At 40.9% G+C, this 22,482-nt stretch overlaps 1 protein-coding gene across 3 annotated transcripts in view; it reads right to left on the bottom strand.

The window, feature by feature from the left end:
• MTUS2 (microtubule associated scaffold protein 2) overlaps window positions 1-22,482 on the bottom strand; it is a 273,696-nt gene that overhangs the window by 208,477 nt on the left and 42,737 nt on the right. For all 3 annotated transcript variants that reach the window (XM_040057241.2, XM_040057243.2, XM_058419555.1), the window contains one exon: window positions 3,564-3,622. The gene's annotated coding sequence lies outside the window, so the exon portion shown is untranslated. The remainder of the gene's footprint in view (window positions 1-3,563; window positions 3,623-22,482) is intronic.

Genomic DNA, 22,482 nt, shown 5'->3' with positions numbered 1-22,482 from the left:
CTCCCTGCTCACGTATTCCATGTGGCTCAATTAAATAGCAGAATGGGATGCTGCCAATTGTTTCTTTCTCACTGAAAAAGAGACAGCTATTTAAAGAATGTTGTTACACTAGCCACATTTCACCACAAAAAATGAATACCTATAATTACAATATCTGTGATTATATAATGTCAAACACAGGAAAAATAAGCACTCCAACATTTTGAGGAAAAAATTGTAACCTGTATTACTCACATTCAGGCTGAAAATGCTGGATCTTGTCCCAGCCTCAGAAATAAAATATACCCAGCAGTAATTGAAAAACAAATGAATCTGATCGTAATCTTACCATACTCTAGCTTTTGCATTCCTCAGCTATGTGGCAAACAGATGGAAAAATCCCATTACATGCACCATGAGACAAATTTTTAAGCTATCTCTGCAAACATCAGTTATCTTTACACTTAGATATTTCTGGCCTTGGAGATTGAGTCCTATTGCATTACATCTGTGAAATATGTGGCCATTCGCTCATAACGCATTTTGACACCGTCAGCGGACCCGCTGATCAAAAATACTGCTGTGTTTGTGGGTTTGCCTTCACATTCAGATGGTGGCAGCCCTGGCTTCCTTTTCACCTGATGTCATTTCTGAGGGTTAGAAATTTTGTCCACGAGGAGCTGAACAGCTCGTTTGGAGGCAGTGGTGGGCACACACACCTGAGGTGAGCCAGAACTTGGTGGGAAGCTGTGTATAGCGCCAAAATCTCCTCCAACACCTGAGAGGGTGCAGAGGCCATCCCAGTTCACAGCAGCTCCCTAACACCAGACTTGGGCAGATGCCCTCTCCCGTAACAAGCAAGGCAGAAATGAGAAGGGAAAACTGGTCTGAGGAAGAGATGTTGCTGCTGGACCTCCAGATGGGAGCTCCCTGGGAGCTCCCAGTAATGTTCCACAGGGCATGAGTCAACCAGGAAAACAGTGGAATTTCTGGGAACTAGGAGCCCCTGTAATTTGTTAGGATATTCACATTATTTTCTCCAGATCGTACTCTGTCTTCCTGTAGCTTTTGGGCCTCTGGTTACCCTCAGTCGGCAGGTGTGTAATGAAGGGTGTGAGAGAACTGTGCTATCATTTGCCCTCAACTAGAAACCACAGATTTCCCTCTCACTGAATTACATGAAACTGTCAATCTATAAGTTACCAAGATGCCTTCATATTACTTGTATATAGCCCTATTGATTTTTTCAGTACTTAAATGCTTTAAGAAAATCAATGTTTCAGCAAATAGGGTGGAGCAGAAGTATCATGGAATCCCATTTGCCATTCCAGCATCAGAGGTCGTGGTTAAATTAAAGGAAATAACATGTACAATGTGGGATGATGGATTTAGAGAAAAACTGCAGAAGACACAGAAAATGGGTGAGTGAAGAGACATGAAATTAAAAACAGAAATAAAATTAAAAATAAAAAAATAGAAAAAGATATGCTGAAGATAAATATAGTGGCTGTGGATATGACTTAGTTAATTTTATCAATCCAAATCCAAGATAATCATTTTAGCTCTCTGCATGTAGTGAATAGAGAGCAGGAGCCACCTCCTCAGAGGATTCAGCCTAAGGCAGGACAATGCATCACACGTTCCTTCAGCTATCCCAAAGTCTACTCTTAGAGGAAATGCGTAACTTTCCTGTTCTAACAACACTGGAGTTGATATAGGATCATGCATCATTTTGAGCGTTTTACCTATTTAATAGAAGGCCTTCTAACCCAACATTTTTTGTTTTGAAGATAAGAACCACTTGGTTTTTTTGGAAAAATCTGACATTTCTTGTGTCAGAGGAAAGATTTCCTTATAATTGCTTATCAGCAGGTCCTGGTCTGAATATTTGAATAATTTACAAGCAAAAAAACCTATTTATTTGTTGTATTTTATTAATAATGGGCCAAAGTTATCACTAGCACAATCTTATGTACTGCATTCACTTCAAAGTTGCTACAAATGTTTACACAGCAGGGAATTAGGCCATAAAGAGTAAAAATGCTTCATTACTAGTCAGGTGAGACAATAAATCAGATCTTCTGTTTGCAAAGTACTGTAATTTGTGTCTAATGACTGGAAGGATTGGTATATCAAGTAATTATCAAAACTGGAAAGCAATCATCTCCTAGAAATGCAAAATGTCATCTAAAATTTGAACTCCAAAAGAGAAAAAAAGGATGACAGGTGCAAAGAAAAAAATCTTGCTCCTTTCCTTTATCTGTAACAATTAGCTACCAGTCTGTGGGTCCAACAAACCAGCCAGTTTTCCACTCATCTAGAGTGTATGCCAAGCGGGATACAAGGATTATGCAGCATCAAGCTGTATTAAACAGCTCTTGTGTATCATACCCACCCTCAAAGTGAACCTCTACATGCTGCCTCTGTAGTGAGGTTGCTCATGTACCAGGCATTGTCTCTTTACCAGCCCCCATGTCTCCTTATAGCTGGAAACCAGCAGCCAGGCAGGAAAAGCAAGAAGATGTGCTCCAGTAAGCCACAACTCCAACTCCTACCAGGTGTAGGCAATAGGCTTCACACCTGCTACATCCTTCTCACACATACTAGGAGTTTGGGCATATTTTATAAAAGAGGACTTTCATTTGCCCCAAGACCCTGAACATTTCTGACACCTACCTACTCTGAATTTCCTCAGTGACCTTGATGACTTTTAGTACACAACCAACTTGCTAAGTTACCAACCTTTTTGCATTGCTCTTAACACATGTTGTCAAAAAGATAAGAAATATCATCATATATACAGCTTCTAATTAATACACAAGTGTTCTAAATAATTTGCCTAAAGTGTCAGTCACAAAGTAGGACAAACTTTTACAGCCAAATTTCAAAAGAATCTAATTAATTATTTCCCCTCTGCATTTTAAGCCATGAGTCTACTGCACTTATCTGCTAGTGACCTATTATGTCCCACAAAGTTGTCACAGCCCAAAGGAAGTCCCCAGAGACAAAGCACACATGGGATGTCTAGTCCAGCTCTTTCAGAATTGGAACAAACACCCCAGACTGAGGTTTTCTGACTAGGAAATAGGTGAGCCTTCACAATTTTTCCCAAGTTTGTTTCCCTTACGTTCCCAGAAATCCCTTACTCACTGCTGAGATGCAGCGCATGAACTTCTAGAAAGACGAGCCTTCCCTCATGGGAAGTTAGGTGTGGGATCAGAAGCTGGTTTACAACAGACACCTAGTTTCAATGGCAATACAACTGTCTGTTTCTTGTGAAGTGACTAGTATTAATCACCTAAAGCCACTTGGTTGAAGTGGGATAAGAACACTTTTATTTTATAATCTCTTCTTTAGTTTGTACATCTGACAAAGAGTGAAGCACACGGAAAGCTTGTTGAAAAATATGGATTACTGCCCTACTAGTGCAAGCCCAAAGACAAAGCATGGGTTGCACATAAACTGGGTGTCACATGCTACTTTACAATTAAAAGGCAGTGCAATTACTGGAGGTACCCATTAGACTACAAGGAATTGAGTAGCTGTCTGCAAGGTGCACCTTGCATGCTTCCTGCACTACTTACTATTTGGTCTCTGCTGAAGATGCTCCTTGGGGAAGACTCTTGCTCTGTTCATCAGAAGCCTTCAAAAGATATCAAAATGGAAAAAAAAAATTAAATTCACTCTAGGTCAATAGGAAAGTTTTTAATTATAGAATATCTATTAAAATGCCAGTACATTTTTTTTTTTTTTACATAAGCACCAGTCTAGATTATATTTGAACTACCTTTTATATTAATTTCTATTTTCTAGCATAGATTTTCTATTAATTTCATTGCCCAAGTTGCATCTTGCTCTTCAGCACAAGCTTTGGGCCAGTGCAGTGCTGGGAGAACTGAACGCTCTGTGAGCAGCTATGAAATGTGGATTCATGTTTCTGTGGCAGGACGAAGTTCTGGGTTTTAAAAGTCAGAGAAAATGAAATTTTCAGCTCAGAGGATTAGTGACTCCAAAACACTAAAGGACACAATCTTTAAGACAGTGACCTGTTGACAGCTTAAGTGCTGTGTGCCACAGAGAGTGTAGGTAAATAACACTTTCTAATTTCTCAGAATAGTTTTGATGGGGGAATTACACATGCTTTGGAAATTCTAGTGGCCATGGAAATTTCTGTATAACCTCTCTTAGGACAGTACAGAGAAAATGCAAAATTAGATTAAATACTCATAAAATATTGGGAGAGCACAATAAATAAAGCAACCTCTTACACTGCTATCTATTGGGTATACTTTTATTTTCTCATTTGTTTCGAGCACAACTAGTGATGAAAATTGACTATTTCTTCAATAAAGCATTTTGAAAACTTAACAAGTAGAAAGTTATATTTTAGTATGCAGTTAAATGTTTTGTCTCTTTGCTTTATCTTACTATTTTCAGTTAGATTTCTTTACTACATACTTTCCCTAAATCTTGCTAAATAAATATTCATGCTCAAGACAGGGGAGAGAGGAGGCACGCATCTGACTGATATTACTGAAGAATGAGATTTTGGCTGTGAAAATGTGATTAGACTGATCTCTCCCCATCCAGAAAATAAACCACACTTTATAAATCAAAGTTACTATATAATTTGGTTACAGGTATTCAATGGAAAAACAATCCTTATTGTCAGTTATATATTTTCAATTATATTTAAAAAAACTATTGATTCTGAGGGATGAGGAGGTATCCCTCTGTGCTTCATTATTCCAAGTGACACATGACAAATTATGTTTTTCCATGGACTTCCATAGAGTCTCTTTCAGAGAAGACCCTTTTTTTTCTTCAGTGCTCAGCTGTTAATCCATTTTTTTTTACTGGGAGAGATACTTTAGCAGAAGATGAAAAAAGTGCCTGTGAGCATGTTAATCATGGAGTGATTGATGCTGCCATTACAAGGAAAGGTTAGACAACATCCTCAGCAGTTTTCACCACTATTTACAACACAGTGACAGTCATCCAAACTAAGGACTGATCAATGCACAGACTTCAAATTAATTCAAAAAGAATCCTCTGAATGTAATGACAAGTCTGATAGCATTCATCTATTTTTATTTCCCCTCCCTCTTTCAGCATCTTGCTGAAATATGAAGAATCTGAAACTTATGAGACTTTAGAAAGAGATTAAGTTATTAGAGAATGTCAAAAGGAGGGCATTGAAGATGGTGAAGGGTCTGGAGAGGTGGAGGAGCTGCTGAGGTTGGTCTGTGCAGCCTGGAGGAGACTGCAGGGAGAGCTCATTGCAGTCTGCAACTTCCTCAAGAGGGCAAGAGGAAGGGCAGGTACTGAGCTCTTCTCTGTGGTGCCAGGGAATGGCCTGAACCTGGGTCTGGGGAGGTTTAGGGTGGATATTGGAAAAAGGTTCTTCACACAGAGGGTGGTTGGGCACTGGATCAGGCTCCTCAGGGAAGCTGTCACAGCACCAGCCTGACAGAGCTCAAGAACTGTTTGAACAACACTCTCAGGCACATGGTGTGACTCTTGAGGATGGTTCTGTGCAGGGCCAGGAGCTGGACTCGATGATCCTTGTGGGTCCCTTCCAAGTTGACATATTCTGTGATTCCTGGTCAGACTACAAAAGACAACTTCTTGCTCTGGCTCCCCGCACACACCCCTTCTCATACTGGCATCAGCCGCTACAAAACCCACCTAAGAAAGCAGGCAAAAAGGCAGTAGCCAAATTACCAAACCAGGAAAAAACTTAAATTATCACCTCTACAATTTCTTCTGCGAAATAGTTTCACAGAATTCTTGCATGCTGCACTGTTAACATGACTTAATGTATTTTTACTGGAAAAGACATGAATTCTGGAATGTGGGTGCACTACTAATGGAAGCACTGTTGTGATGTGAATCTAAAAAGACAAAGTTTTTAAAACTTCTGGGAATGCATTTGTCTTCATAAATTATTTGAAAGTAAATATATCTATTGAATCAAAGAGCAGGGAACTACTGCCGTGTACTATACTTTCTTTAAAAATTGGTTTGATTCCCATATATCTTTTTTATTGTCAGGTGTAAAAAAAACCCCAAACAAACAAACAAAAAAAACCACCTGAATTGTAAGAAAGAACAATTAAAGAAATTGTCATTCTAATAAAGTTACCTTCTTTTAAGTCCAGGATTGAATTATTTGTTTCTTTTTATGTTAATTTATTCAATAATTAGAAGGATCAGTATTAACTTATCAGTATTTTAATTCCTCTAAGTGATTTAACCGATATAACTAAGACCTGCTGCTTTTTATTAGAGAGTATAACAAAACCATTCTACAGCAATGTAGATCTTAAGTATGCCTGGGCAGTAGATGTCCCTTTCCATCTCCATTACTGATTTTATTAATATCAGTTGAATTTCTCTGGTCATACCAATGACCAGAGTTTTACCTGTTGCATTTCTTTCCAATACCAAACACATAATTTTCTAGTTAGCTGAAGACAAACCTCCTTGTTCTCTAGTCCATCTTTCCCAGGTTACTTGATTAATACTTCTAAAACTAAACCAGCCTAGCTGCTAACTGACAAGTCATCCTTTGTGGTCATTTAAATGACCATAACTGAGTATTACTGTGGTCTGAAAATGCTTTCCTTAGCTTTTCAAACCTGTTGTGAGAAGCTCTCCTTCCATAAACAAACACTAAGAGAACTACCAATGTACTGCTTTGCTAAAGGCTTACTGGAATTGCAAACTCATTAGGTATTTTTCACTTGTAGTCTCAACCCAGCCAATCATTGCACAATTACTCGGTGTACATATTTCAGTGGTGCCTGAAGCAGGCCATGGTCACATCAAGCGTTCAGAAATCATGTAGGGTGAAAAGCACAGAGTCAGTTGCTGTTTAACTTCCTTTCACTTTATTGTGGACAGTGAGTCAACAATACAGCAATGAATTGTAAAGAAAGAGCTGACAAATAATCTTGTATATGAGATATTTAAAACTAAAATAAACAGAAAGGGAATCATGTGCATTCTCAGGAACCATATGCAACAACATACTCAACTCAGGTACTTAATTTGGGTGACCAGAAGGACAGTATTTAAGTCATAACATAGCTCTCATGTGCTATGAAGTTTAAATGTTACCAGACCACATCCCTATCTTTAGCAGGTAGCCTAACTTTAGCAGGTTTCCTGTTATCACTCTTTCAGCAGATCCCAACAAGTTTCCCTTTCTTCCAGTCATGCAACCAACACAGGGCGTTTATGCCTCCATTCTCTTCTGAGACAGAAGCTGATATTTTCAAACCCTTCTGCCCTCTGTGTGGTTACATGGGAGCAGATTTGGCTGTATCTAGTGGTATGTTCCCTTGCAACAATGCAGGACAGCCTTGCAAAATGAAAGGATTTATGCAAAAATGTGGGGGGAAAAGAACGAAAGTAAAGCTTTCATGTGCATCCATGGCTATCAGCCAAGTGCCCCTAAGTCTGGGGCCTCCTGGGTAGCTTTTCTTTCTAGCTGCCAGCCTCCTCTTCAATTTTAACTCTGATCCAGGGGTCCACCATGTTGTTCCTAGCACCATAAGGAAATGCCAGTCACTAATACTCCATCAAATCTTCAAAGAAATTCTCTTCACGGTTCCTGGTAATTTCTCCATTTCAGGCCAGATACGCTTACTTTCCTCAACGTTTCACCTTCCCCATTTAACAGGAGAACTTGACTCCTCCATCCGTTCGATCACAGTGCAGAGAGAATAGAAAAAAAGTCTCCCAAACATATTTAGCAACAGGAATCTCCACATTCTGTACCAGTTAATAGGAGGTTTTCTAGGGGAAAGACCTTATTTGATTTTGCGTTGTAGATTATGATGTCACACACAGAAAGTTTAAAGCAAAGAAACACTGCTAACTCTTCTTTTTCTTGTTTACTACTGCGCACTATCCATTAAGTCAGGAACACTATTCCATATACCTTTTGCAGCAGGCCATACAAATCCCTTTATCAGACAAAAAATGATAGGCCACTTTGGCTTTCCAGCTCTCATTACTCCTCACAATCAATCCCACAACATACTGCAGCCTTAAAAAAAAACCCTTTTGCAATTCTATATTTCATGCATGAGGTGTAAGAATCACACGGAGAGAGGCCAAAGGCACGCTTCTGCATAGGGGCCTCCTCATTTGTATGCAGCAGAACAGATTCCCACAAGTGTGTACCTAAATGTCAGTCCTAATACATAGTTATCACAGTAAGATAGCCAGGGTGATTTATCTTAATCATGAAGTCAAAATGTAACTGTGTTTCACGAGCAAAAAGGCACATTTTGACCCACGTCTTTTGAAACAGCTGAAACTATAAACATACATAATTTTTCAGTTGTTCTTCCATTTAAACAAGTTATGTGTTGCTGCTAAGGGCACCAGGACCTGTAAAAAAGTTCTTTGGATACAGTCTCCTAGGAAAACAGAATTTTTAGAAAAGCAGTTTGTTTGCTGTCGATCAGGAAACATCTGTAAGTGGTTCATAAACTCTTTTTGAAACTGAGGGTCTCAAATTATGCTTATCTGTTAGACACAACTTCTAGAGCTCAAATTTTCACTGAACAAAGGGCCAAACTAATCCATAAAATTAATTTATTCTGCCACATGCTCGTAAATAATTACCTGGTCATTTTTACTTGGTCATCAATAATTACCTTACCAAAATTTTGAGGTCAGTGGGAAGAAATCTCTTTGTTCTCTGTATTGACCCCATTCCTGAAGCCAAGAGACATAGAAACACCTCGGGAAAATATATCTCCAACTATTAACTTGATCATTGTCTTCAAAACCCATTGTATTTTCATAAAAACTCCAAAGGAATGAAAATAAAAAAAAATTAAAAGGCCTCCCTACGAACTACTAAAATTGAGAATAATTAGGAACTTTGAATAACATTCTCCAGTCTCACAGGAGCTGTAGATCCAAGCAGTATTCAGGAACACATAGGTCCAAAAGCCTAAAGTGAATTTCAAATAAAGATCATATTTTGTCTGATAGCAAGAGGTTTCAAACCCTCCATCTCCTCCAAGAGCACGACTCCCAGCAAGGAGAAAAACTTTCCCAAGTGTAGAAAGCTTGGCTGAATTCACCAGAGAGCTACTGTGTCCTCACAAAAACTTACCGATAACAGGCCACCAACACTTCTTGTCTCCCATCACCCTGACCTTCATCTGTACACTTCCCCTCCTAGAGACAAAACTGCCTTGTCTGAGCCAATCAAAGGATTGTTTGGGCTGGAAAATACCTTTAATATCATTGAGTCCAACCTGTAATCCAGTTTTGCCAAATCCATCACTAAACCATGTCACCAAATACCACTTTCCACATCTTTTGAATACCTCCAGGGATGGTGGATACCTCCACTGCTTCCCCAGGTTGTCTGTTGCAATGCTTGACAATCCTTTATGGGAAGCAACTTTTAATTTTCAGTCTCAACGTCTCCTGGTACAGCTTGAGGCCGTTTTCTCTTGTTCTGTCACTTGTTGCCTGGGAGAAGAGGCTGACCCCCACCTGGCTGCACTCTCCTTTCAGGCAGTTAAAGGGAATGTTGATGTCTCTCCTGAGCCTCCTTTCCTCCAGGCTGAACACCCCCAGCTCCCTCAGCTGCTCCTCACAGGACTTGCCTTCCAGACCCTTCCCCAGCTCCACTGCCCTTCTCTGGACACGCTCCAGTCATTTTGTTCTTATGGAGCACAAGCAATGCTACTTCACTGTTTGCAGAGAGGTTGCCACCAATGCTCAGACTTAGGAATAGGTATTGATTACAGCAATGCATTGCTCACATCTTCATTTTACCTTTATAAAAACAGCTCAACTAGGAACAAAGGCAATCCCCTTGAATGCAGTCTATAAACTGTCCCCTTTGCCACTGCCTTCTGTTGAGCAGCCATTCTGATTTTTATTGCAATCTTACAAAAAAAAGCACTTGCATGGATTTTTTCATACTTTTAAGAGTAGTTCAGTCATTTAAATCCATGGTAAAAGAAATCAGTGTTCCAGACTCCTAAAAGGCCACCATGATTTGCATGCAAAGTTATGTCTGTCTATTTCAAGAGTATTTCCTAAGAATAGTTACTATCTGCCAATTTACACACAAATCCATCACCTACGAGGAGGTCATATGCTAACACTGTATTTCTCTGCTGTCTTTAATTTAGATTTATAATAGCATTTTTTTTCACAGATAAATACAAGTTGGCAAAATACTGGTCATACTGCAAGGAGTTTCATTTTCCTTAGGGGAAAGCAGATGCCAAATTGTGATAGAACGCCAGGAGGCCATAAAAATGGAATTATAAGTCCACAGATATTCAATGGTAAGTTGACTAAATAATTTTTTTCTCCCTGCCAGGGGGATTATAGTTGAATTGCTGCATCTGCAAAATCCAAAGTCCTTTGCTACTACAAAATTATTTTCTGCTTGGGTCCAAGCTTTATGGTAGTTGGCTTCCCAGTCACAGAAAGTCATACATTATTTAAAGATCTTTGATATATGAATACAAGTCTGTTATGAATACATTAACTGTTCTCTTACCTTCAGAACTCATTAGCAACAGGAACAAGTCTTCTAATGCTATTTTCCACTATATACCCCCTGCATATGCTGAACCTGCTGTACCACTCAAAAGTGGTGTATTTCCTGTTAGCCCTATTTTAAAGAGTGAATTGAAAAAACAAATTGACTATAGGGAAAAAAAAATCTTTACAAACACCCCCAAAGCATGTTGACCCCGTAGGTAGATATCAAATGGGTCTTCATGAACTCTGCCTAGATGCAGGGATTTATGGTTGAAACACTGCAAACTTTTTAGCCTTGCTTCTAAGGAAATGGAGGATCACAAAATCAGATTGTATGGCATTTGTCAATCCTTCCTTCCTTAGCCACCATTGAACCTCTTGGCCAGTTTTAAGCAGTTTTGACAGCTGGGTTCAGCAAAGAAAGAGGTCTCAGAGGCAGAAGTCCTGACAGGTCTTGTGAAAATTAGAGGCTGGGTAGGAACAGAAGACAGAAAGGAGTATTTTGCCCACCCGAGGAGGCAACAGCCTGTCGTCTGTCCCCACACACCTAACTCACATCAGCAACAGTCCAGGCTGATGTTTACCCACCAGATTGAGAAAACAGAGCAAACACAGCATGCCGCAGGAGCTGGGTGGGATTAGAGGATGGAAGACACAAACTGAAGTTCTCCCACTGAGGCTGCTTGGTTTTTCATAGCTCTTTTCATGGGCGACATCAGAGAGTAGAAAACTTATGGTTTAATTTGTAAGGCAAACATATATAATTATGAAATAGCATACTCTACCAGGCTGGTTATAAAAATAGGCAGAGTCTGGTCATATGGGGCCAAAAAGTATAAACTGGAGTCTTTCCACCAAATTCAGTGGAAAAATGGCACTCTGCCCTGGAAAAGATTACAGGCCTCGTGGAAACCAAGGAACACTGGTGAGAATTGAGACCAAGATGGGGTGGGGGCCTCCTTTCCCTGCAGATCCCAACTTCACGATGCCATGGCTTGCTCGTGAGCAGGCAGGATACACTCCTTTCCTGGGCTCAGCAGCAACTCATACAAATCACTCATCAGAGAGAGAGGTCACTGCCACATTATACGGTAGCAACTTAGGGGAGAATAGTATGGGAATTCTTAATTGCTGAACTTCGGCTCTGCCTTTCTGTTTTGCTATGGAGTGCACAGATAGGCAAGCTTTTGTAACTGTAAGCACATTTTGCACATATATAGATACAGATATACACATTTCTCCTCAATGTTAAATTCTGTCTTATGTACTGAGAAAGCAGACTGCAGTGATTTGCTTTTAGCTGGTTAAGCAGTCTGAAATGATCCAAAAAAGAGAAATCAAAGAAAATAGAACATTATTTCACTCTTCAATCACTTTGCCTAGTTACAAGGCTCTTGCCAAACAAAATTGTAATATCTCTGCTAAAATTAGGATATTAGTTCTAATTACCGGGCACACAAAAATCTTAAAATTCTGGAGCTGAACTGATAATGTTGCTATGGAAATAAGCTTAATTACTACAAACCAGCTAATAAACTTCTCAATGCTGCTATCTTTACAAGCTACCTCCGCTCCTGAAAATTTGTGGTTTTTTCCTCCCCCAAAAGGGACTAAATATCTCTAGTGTTAACAGTAATTAAATTCAGACATTCCAAGTCTGAGGCTATTCTGAGAATTGCTTGACAGAGGCTAAGGCAAGAGAAACACAAAGCGCAGTGCTTCAGTGTAACCATTCCAAACAGTCAAAACTATATTTTTATCAATGTACTAATTCAAACACACCAGGAAATGCAAACTCCCCCTGTACATAACAATGAATGCCTGCATGCTCGTCCCACACATTTTTTTTCTGCCTCACACAGGAGGAAAATTTATGAGAAGGAGAGCCACGCAGCAGAGGCTCTTCCTGCACTCCCCAGATTTTGGTTGCCAATTACTCTCTACGAATACGTAACTGTGCATATGGAGACACACATGCACATGAATATATGAATACATGCATGTGAATGTATGCACACAAGAAAAAGGTCATTCATGAGGCCACTCTGGTGTTTTGCTTTCCCACAACAGGAAGCCCCATGCTGGAGCTGGGGCGCTGAGGGCCGGGCAGCTGGCAGGGCAGAGGAAAGGCAGCAGGGCTCCTGCTCCAGTGTGACCATGACTCCACATGCTGGACACTGCAGGCTAAGGGCCTCAGAGGGGATAAGCTGGGAAAGGAGGGGGCAGAAGGCAGGCAGAAGGCTCTGGCACTATTCAAGGATTGCCCAGCTACAGGGGCTGAGAAAGGGCTCTGCGGGTCTTGCACACCCCTGTGCACAAGAACTGTACTCCCTGCCCCTTTCTGAAGTGACTTTCATTCACTGGGTGTGCCTGTTCATCCTGCTTGAAAGATGGCTCTGCCTAAGCCCAGCTGGGGCAGCAACACACGATGAGCATGACCCACTGGTTACCAGCCCACAGACTGCAAAATGCAGATGGTCAAAGTGAACTCCACAAACACTCCGTGGCTGAGAATCCTTCCCTTCCAGCATTTGGAGGTAGTCTGCAAATTTTCACTGACAGAAAAAGAACTCAATTTTATCAGATAAGTTATGCATCGTGAATAATTTAAGCAGTCTTAATAAACAGCTGAAATCAGAAAACCCACAAGGAGAACCTTTTACAATATTCCTTGTTGGTGGCATACAATACAAACTCACTTACGTCCAATCTGACAAATGTCACTCTGCTGACTTTAGTTTAATTACTCCTAATTTATACCAGTCTGAAAGTAAAATAATTTGTTTAATTTCCCAAAGGATAAAACTACTGCTCAGTTCCAGAAACATTAGCTGTTAAAAAGATTCTTAATTCATATTATTTTCAAAAAATTTTCTTAAATCTATTTAAAATCAGTGCATGCTTGCCAAATTGTATACAATAATAATTCAGAGATAATTGGTCTCAGAATAACTTTACCAAAAATTGAAGCAAAAATGTGTCTAAAATTCTGACACTCTGAAACTGCATTTAAATCATAGAAAACATTTTCAAATTGGTTAAGAGTTGAGAAAGCACATTTCCTAGTTACTACATATTTTTTCCTTGGTGAAACCATGGAAGGTACATCAGTTCTTGGATTCACAGAACTTAAGCCAGAGGAATGAACCAATTATCTGGTCTGACCTCTGCATATGGGGAGTTATTAAATTTCGTTCATTAGTTCCTTTATTGAGCCACAGAAGTGGTGACTTACTTCCAGTTGGAATTTCAATGGTATCAGCTTTAAACTATTAGTCCTTCACAGTCCTTTCTTCATCAGTCTTTTACTGTCACTATCCCTTTATGGCTGAGTTTATATATGACATCAAGTCACCTCTCAGGCTTTCTTTGAGGTGTTCAGTGCCTGTAACTATGTTTTATTATTTCCATGGTTCTTTTCTGCACCTTTTTTTGTTTTTGTTGTTCTTTTTAAAACAAGGATATAAATTCTTCAAAGAAAGGCAAAAAACATCTATTTTTTTCTACCCTGTGGTTTGTACACCTGGAGACTACAATAAGCATTTGCCTATAATCTCATTAGAACGCTTCAGTTTTCCACCAAATATTTGAGGAGAGCAAAAGTAGCATCCCATAGGACTTGTTTCTGTAGCCAGGTGGACCTCTTCAGGCTAACTGGCCTCATTAGACATAAGCAATGCCTCTTCCTCTAACTTAGGCTTCCTAAAAGATACTCGGTGTCTGTCTGATGCAGAGGATAAGTTCTGCTGGAGCCAGTGCTGATTATCCCATACAGACATGTGTGATATGAAACAGATTCTGAAAATATATCTGCAGATTTTAACTTCCTATTGTTCTTAGCAGCACAATTGTTGACATCAGTGCAAAACCCAAGTGCTGCTTAAAGAGTCCAGCAGCGTCAGCAGCCACCTGCACTGGGGTGCTTCTCAGCAGCAAATCCCCTCATTTCACCCAGAGAGGCAGCATGCACTCCATGTGAAAGGAAGAAACTCGGCAGATGTGCTCTTCATTACTTCAGCTGCTGCTCCTGGAGCAAGTCCTCAGGTCACACACGGCGCCCTGCACATAGCTGCCTAAGGAGAGATGACCAGGAGAAAGACGGATGGTGCACCAGCATGTCAAGTGTCAGAAGAGGCAGAAGGCAGGTTTAAACCACACTAGGTGTGATGCAGACATCTCCAGGTTAACTGTTCATAAGCTAGCTCTGGACTCTCCTCAGGCATTTACTAGCTTATTACTTATTAGCGTATTTCTTATTAGCACGCTAATGCGGCTCTACAGCCTGGGGGACTTGATGTGGTGGGGACATCCAGCATATCTGTGGCAGCAGCTACAGAAAGGCCCAGCCCTCCCACAGGAAATGTGCCCCAGTAAATAAGGGGCAGGAAAACCCATCCCTGAAGGAAGCAAATACCACCTGATCTCCCCCCCAGGGCCAGCTGGGAGAAAGTCTGTAATGAGCTCTCCAAATGTTTCCACTCACATGGCTGTAAGGAAAAGAGGAGCCAGACATTTTTCTCTTTTCAGCAGTCACTAATACACTGAGCCAAACAGAGAGTCCCCCCTGCCAGCTTCTCAGATACATTAAAGCAATCTCCATAGTCTGCAGGTGCACAGGTAAGTCTTGGCCCAGGTGCATGACATGCCCATGCCACCAGCTCTGGGGACGGGGCACAGGTGACAAGGCTGCACTGGTCAGGAAGAGACATGCTGGCCATGCTCCATCCCCACCAGGAGCCATCCTGCCCCGTGCCACAATCCTCAGGCTTTTGCAGCATAAACTCTGCCAGCACAGCTAAGGGCTCACCCAACCCACACACCAAATAATTTTGAGTAACTCTCACTAGCAAGAAGCACATGATGTACCTTCCCAGCAAGAAAATGGTCAGATTTGAGCCCTGCATGCCTCTTTCAGATTTGTTCCTGATAACACTGCCAGCCAGCCCTCAACTGCTCACAGAGTCCTCCTCTGAGCCTCTTGTTCCGACAAGAGCAGCAGCCACCCAGGCTCTGCACTCAGGCTGGGAGTCCTTGCCCTTTCTGGAAATGCAGCAGCTCCACCTGCTCCCTCCTCCTTAAAACAGACCTGTAACTCTCAGCTCCCCACCACGCTGCTCGCTGCTCTCGCTGCTCACTGAGAGATGGCACCACCGCCCCTGCACCCCGAGGGCAGCCCTGGGGACAGCACAGCCCCTTGCACAGTGCCTCTGCACGAGTGGCATCTCTGCTTTCCCTGGGCACGCTCCTCCAACCTACTTGTGCTTTCCCAGGGGGGAAAAAAATGCGCTGCAGTGAGGCAACTGCAAAGTAACAGAATGATACAGGGTAGGAAGGGGATGGGGGCAGTAAAACTGTGTCATTAACCTTATTCTTGCCTTGTGTTTGGCTTTGAGTGCTCCACTATGCAACTTTAATAGAGCTTCCCTGCAGTGGGGTTACATGGATCCGTGCAAGCACCTGCAGCGTCAGCAGACTTGGACAGGAGGATGGAGCATGCCTGCTTGGAGACTTTTCCACAGAAAAGTTTCCAGGGCTCTGACATTCCCACTGAGATGACAGGGCACCAATCTTCAAAGGCTCTTCTGAACTCCCTATATGGAGCTGAGTTTATTTACTTTAAGGACATCCATCCCCTACGGCCAACAGGGAGCACAAGGGCTCGAGCTGCTACAAGAAAAAAGGCCTGCTTGCCATGACCTTGCATCCCCTGAAATTGTTGGAAAGCTTTCTGAGACAGCTTGGAGCAGTGCACTGGATCAGGCAGCTAATTATAAAACTTGACTGACTCTGCAAGCATACCTGACTCCCATGGAGACTGACAGCAGGGCTTGTAGGATTTGTGCTGCGTACAAACATCAGCTGGTTTTCAAACGATCTTTAATATCATTTCCCCAAAATTTGTAGTGCACTGAACCCCCTGCTGTACAAACATGATCAGACCATCAGGTTCAAAGTTCCATATGATTCCCACCTTCCCAGGGAAGCATCTTAGAAATCACTTTAAATGATAACATTTCATTTTCCACTTTCCTTTCTCAAAAAATATTGTTTAGTGAATCTGTAAAACCTCTAAAATCAGGTTGTCACCTTTGGACGCAGGCCATGTTTGGAATTTCTCATCTAGAAAGGCAAATGTTTCACAAAATTCTGGCCACCTAAATCCAGGAAACTGTGTTATGAAAACTATTTTACAATCTTATCTATGGTTGCTGCTTCCTATATGCTTTATAGTGGACATATTTGAAATACAAGGGGAATGTAAAATATATTCACCTAGATGATAGTCAGTCAGTCAAAAAAGGACCAGAACAAGTCCACAGCAGATTTTAGCTTCTGCCTGTTCCAGAGAACAATAGCTGGCTGTCTGGCTCTGCAAGTAATGGATTACACATGCACACATATAAAACACAGACACCTGTACAAAACGAGTGGTTTGATTCTCTGTGAAAATGTGGGCATTCCCTTAGGCTATTTTTTTCCCCTCTATCTACTTGCAAAGGCAGTGTTGAGCAGAATATGTGGTATTGGAAACTATTACATTCTGAATGACTGATGTAATTGCATTTGAATCTTAGCACGACCTCTGCATATCCCCAAACCCAAGGCCAATTTAACCGAATGGGCTGCTATTCTATTCACCTGCAAAGATGCTTCCCAGATGAATTTGCAAGTCCTTTAAAGTGAGCATCATTTCCTGATTCCCGGGCTGCCACCCAGTTCATTCTCATCACAGCACTTTCATTACTGCCCAGTCAAACAGCAGATAGTGTTCACAAATGTTGTTAATGGTATTGCTGTACCCTCTGTGAAGAGGAGTCAAATGCAGTGTGCCAGAACTCACCACAGCCCAACAAATAACACTAGCTAACTGTAGCAAAACTGACATGTCATCTAAGTGGAAAGTACTTTCAAAAACATCTTATTTAGGCACACAGCGCAGTGGCTCAGAAGGAGCAATCCGTGGTAGGATACTTACCGGCTCAGACTCTGGGAGGTGAGCTGGGAACTGTGGACTTGGCTGAGGAGCCTGCATGAGCAGCACAGAGCACTGCTGCTCAGAAATGGAGCAGCTGCCTTGGAAAGGGAAGAGAAAGAGCCAAGATGGAGATGGAAGCGTGCCCTACCTGGCCTGGACCCACAGGCCCTGGAGGCAGTGGGGTTGGAGAAGGGAGAACGGGCACTTGATCAATTTTGACTGCTGGTGATACAGAACCTGGACTGTTATGGGATGAAATTAAGGGCTCCCCACAGCCATTCAGAAATCCAGGGTGGACATACAGGCACCTGTACCCAAAGCACGTGTGCAGCCACTCCTGAGTGTTGTGCTGGCAACAGCCTTCTGGGCTCTGAGGCTGTTTAAGACCAGCTGTGAGCACTCAGGGTGCCCTGAACATCAAAGTAGAAGAGGATATGCTAGGGTAAACCAAGACACATGGAGTGCTTGATTAAGTCTAGCCCCTAGAATTCTTTCCTTCTTTACAATGCACAGAGCGCCTCAAAAAACAGGCTGCTGCATTTTCTTTAAATTCTGTTCCTGTCTGCAGTATTTATTTGAAATACCCCCTTGATGGGTGAGGAGCAAGGAGAATGATGACAACCATGACAGTGACCTCTGCTTGAGGGAAAGAAATAATTTTGATCAAATGGGTTAAAACTGTTTTTCAGCAATGTTAACCTCTATCTTGTTGGGATGCCATATAAATAGCTGGAAGAAAAGATATGTTTATTCAGGATCAAAAGTTTCCAGGCTTTCAATTAAGAAATGAAAGAAAATTCTAGCTAGTCAGATCTATGTCCTCTGAAAGACTCCAAAGAGAGGAGAAATTATAGGATATTTCCAATGTTTTTTGGATAAAGAAACTGAGCACAAGAAAACTAAAAATCTTTCAAGTGACTTTGAATACTCCTGATGAAACAAAAGCAAGTACGAGTAAAGCTTGAAGGAGTTCTGCATATGCACCTCACATTTTGGATTTTGCTTCTGGAGGTGCCTCAAAGATTCTCTGTTTTTTTGTTTTTTTGGTTTTTTTTTTTTTTTGTTTTTTTTTTTTTTTTTTTTTTTTTGCAGAGATCAGAAATACAAAGAAAGAAAATAGGAAGAAATCTAACAAATGTTGTCACCAGTCTTTTCAAAACCAGATCACAAACTGCATCACTGGGTCACTGCTTTCATTACAAATGCTTCATTCCAGGGGCTCACACCTTTCCATTATTCAAAGGAGAGCTAAGCTGCTAGAAGACAGCAGATGTCCAATGCACATTTTGTTTTCTTCACACACTTTTTTTCCAGAAGCTGCTCTGATACAGCAGATATAGACCCAGAGTTACAAGGGCAGAGATGTGCTTCCATTCCTCCTCTCTGCCTTGCAAGGTCTCCTGAGACCCTCAGCACAGGGACACTGGACTCTGTGCTTTGCACAGAGCCCCTCCTTCAGGACCCTTAGGTACCACCACAGCACAAGAGCAGAACAGTCACTATCATCTCTTTGATTGCTCAGGACAGGAGCTTTTACCCTTCCAGGATGCAAAATACCAGCTGTCAAGTGGCTACCGTGGCACTCAGCTCCACATGAAGAAGAGGGACTATAGAAATGTTAATCAATTCTAATCAATACCAGATCCTGTGTCTGAAGCGAGCTGCTGACAGCAAAATGGCAGCAGCAGAGCTGAGGTTCTCCAGCAAACACTTAGAGTACAAAGGGAAAACCACTGGCCCCAAAATATCCCTCACATTTAAAAGCAGGCTGGCAGGACTGACATTGAGGGACTCTGGCACAGCAGGTACGAACCTGAACCACCAGGCAAAGAGAATGGGTTTTGATTTCCAGTGCTATCCACACAATTACTTTCATTAAACCTGATCCCATGTCAGGTTCTTCAACCCGTGCTCCTGTACTGTCCCTGTACTGCTGGAACCCTCAGCATTGGCCCCAGGGCAGCATCTGCCACAGCAACCCATTCCAAACCCATGGAAAACAGACAATAAAGTAGGTAGGTGGGTTTGAAACCCAGAAAGCACTAATGGCTGTTTCATTTCAAGATGGGGAGAAGATGGGCTGAGAAGAAAGGTTCATAATTCAGTGGAGGAAATGTGGCGTGGCCCAAAACTGAATGACAGAAATACATAGCCAGTAAGACACATATTTTAAAAATAAGCTATTGCTAGCAGAACAAGTCCAAACAGGATTCAGGGAAGGAACACAGAGCAACCAGACGCTCACAGTACACTCCACGCAGTATGCTGACAGACAATAAACCTGTCTGAACCAATACAACAAATTGGATGTGGCTTCCTGCATCTTTCATGGGCCACCAGCTGCCATCTGTATGTTTCCATATTCATCTATCATTATCTCATACCTATTATAATTGTCACAAGCTTCATGGGAACACCCCTCACAGTGATCCCAGTCTGTCTTCCACATAGAAATCAATGTCAAAATCAGAGTCCCAATGGACTGAGTCTTTGTTATTTCTAATTCTGGGGACAGAACCCTTTTTTTTGACACATAAGTTAAGAAGCAAATGACTTTGAGACTAATATGTCCAAGAAATAATATTTTACTGTAGTATTTGGGAGAATAAAAAATTTTAATAGCACCAAAATATGGCTTGATTTTGCCTTTTACTTGTATTTTTGATATAATAATTACCTTATGTTAACCTCCCCAAAATCATAAACAAAACTATATTCTTTTATTTTGAACCTGCAGGGGTATTCTGGTCCAGTTTCAAAATATTTTTGAATGTTCTATAAAATTAAAAAAATTCATCCAAACTTAAGAGTTGTGAGTTTGGCCTATCAGCATTTTCTGGGGGGAGGTGGGGAAAATAAAATTTAAAAAAAAATTAAAAATAAATAAATAAATAAATAAAAGAAAAATAAATGAAAAATAAATAATTAAAATTAAAAAAAAATAATAAAATATAAAATAACCAATAACCACACCAAACCCCATGTCAGAAACATGTTTGTCATCTCCTGAAAATATGTGCTTTTAAGGAGTCCCAGCTGGGCTGGCAGGAGGCATGAAATATTAAATGCTTTTAAAAGAAAATAAACCTAATGATCTTTCTATGCTTTCATATCAAAGGATCCTCGATTTTTTTTTTGCCTTTCTTACTTCAGAAACAGAGATATATAAATAGACAAATTGAGATTACTTACAAGCTGACACTGAAATTTCTGTTCATAGCTATGTAATACAGTAGGATGTTCTAACATCAGAAATCTTTAACAAGTCAGTATAGCTGTGAAGTGTTACTAATTCTGAATTCTTGGCGGTTTGACACTTTAAATTAGGTACCAGATGAGATCAGATGAGGGGTGGCTTTTTTTCATTGTTTGCTCGCTCTTGTGCATTTATGAAAGTAATTTTCTAATTCTCTGAAAGATCCCAGGTAAAAAAAACCACTGTAGAAATTGAACACACAAAATATTACAGTAAAATACAAAGAGACACAGTATTGTATCTTCTGATAAATAGCTCTCTCATTAATTGTGCATCCCAAACAGAAATTAATGCAAATCAATTTTCTTCTGTAGGATATAATTTCATTCATTCCAGTGACCTGAACCACAGAAATAATCATCAATATTTTACTCTGTCACGCAGACATCTATTACAGGATCCCATCCAGGCACTCTTCTTCCAAGCAAGGAGCTCAGTTCTCCTGAATCAATTAACCTCTGTTTACTTACGTGTTTCCCCATCTATAACAGCACTGATTTAGTAAATCCCTTCTAAAACCAAATTTCAATGTTAAACATAGAACTTTGACATGTGAGCTGGCAGAATTCATCAGTAACATATGGATATTCATTCCCCAGCTACAGGAAACAGGAATTTATTCAGCTCAGGTTTATTGCTGGAAGTGTTTCCCTAGCACACAGGCTGCTTAGCTCTGCTGAAGTATGTGGCATGCACTTTACTTTTCAATAATAAAATATACTCCTAAAACCAAAGAGTTCCAGTTCCTGGCTCTAGCTGGTACTACACAACTCACGCACATCAGCGAGGCTAGTCGCTATCTGAACAAAACATCCATGGTAAAAACCTCAAGATATGCTGATTGGAAAGCAGACTTTCCACCCTTGTGTATGAAACACATTGAACTGATAAGAGGAGGTCTAACACAGACATCAAACTACTTTTGTTGCCCTTATCCCAGGGCAAAGTTGGACATAGCCCAAACTAAGTACTCTGCACTCTGCTCACCTGAAGTAGGAGGTGAGGACTCAGCTAATTTGCTGTAAAAAGTGCAGCTCACTAATTTTCCCCTGAACACAAAGGAGATGGGCAAGACCATTTTTTTTTTTTTTGGGGGGGGGCGGGGAGGGAATCCCCAAGGAGTAACAACAAATTGCTGAATGTTATCTTAGTGTTCTTGTTAAAGGACTTTGCTCCAGGAGGTGCGAGATTAAATAAGAGTGAAAGCTTTAGCTTAAAAGATAGAAGTTTTTATCCCCCATGTCTGCAAAGGAAACTTCCCAGGAGCTCAGAAGACCTCTTGTTTCAGTATGTCAACATCCTAAACAAAATTGCGATAATTGCAGCCCAGCTTAAAAAGTTAGATTTTATGAATTTTTAATACCACACTTTGCGTCAGGGTTGGATTCACTCTCTCTTTGGCTATCTGTTAATCATATTTTCAATTTCTTCACCATGAGCACTAGAACTTTGCCTTCTGTCTTCAGTGAAAGTTGTGTGTTGTGTCTGTAGGGGGGACCACACCAAAATCTGCAGGACTTGCAGAAAACTGCAAGATCTACTCTAGTTACCACTGCCCTGGTGGAAAAAGGCAAAATGTCATAGCCATTCACTTACACAAGTAAACTCTCAGCTGGTTTTCCTCATTTATTTATTTTAATGAAGCGGATTAGGTCAAAATTCATGAAGGTCAAGAAATTGTAGACTGCTTCTTTAGCTCATCCAACACCAAAATCTAGAAGGAAATGCTGAATTC

Source organism: Hirundo rustica, chromosome 2 (assembly GCF_015227805.2).
Source record: "Hirundo rustica isolate bHirRus1 chromosome 2, bHirRus1.pri.v3, whole genome shotgun sequence".
Classification (NCBI taxonomy): Eukaryota; Metazoa; Chordata; class Aves; order Passeriformes; family Hirundinidae; genus Hirundo; species Hirundo rustica.
This window is presented reverse-complemented; position numbering and strand designations above follow the sequence as displayed.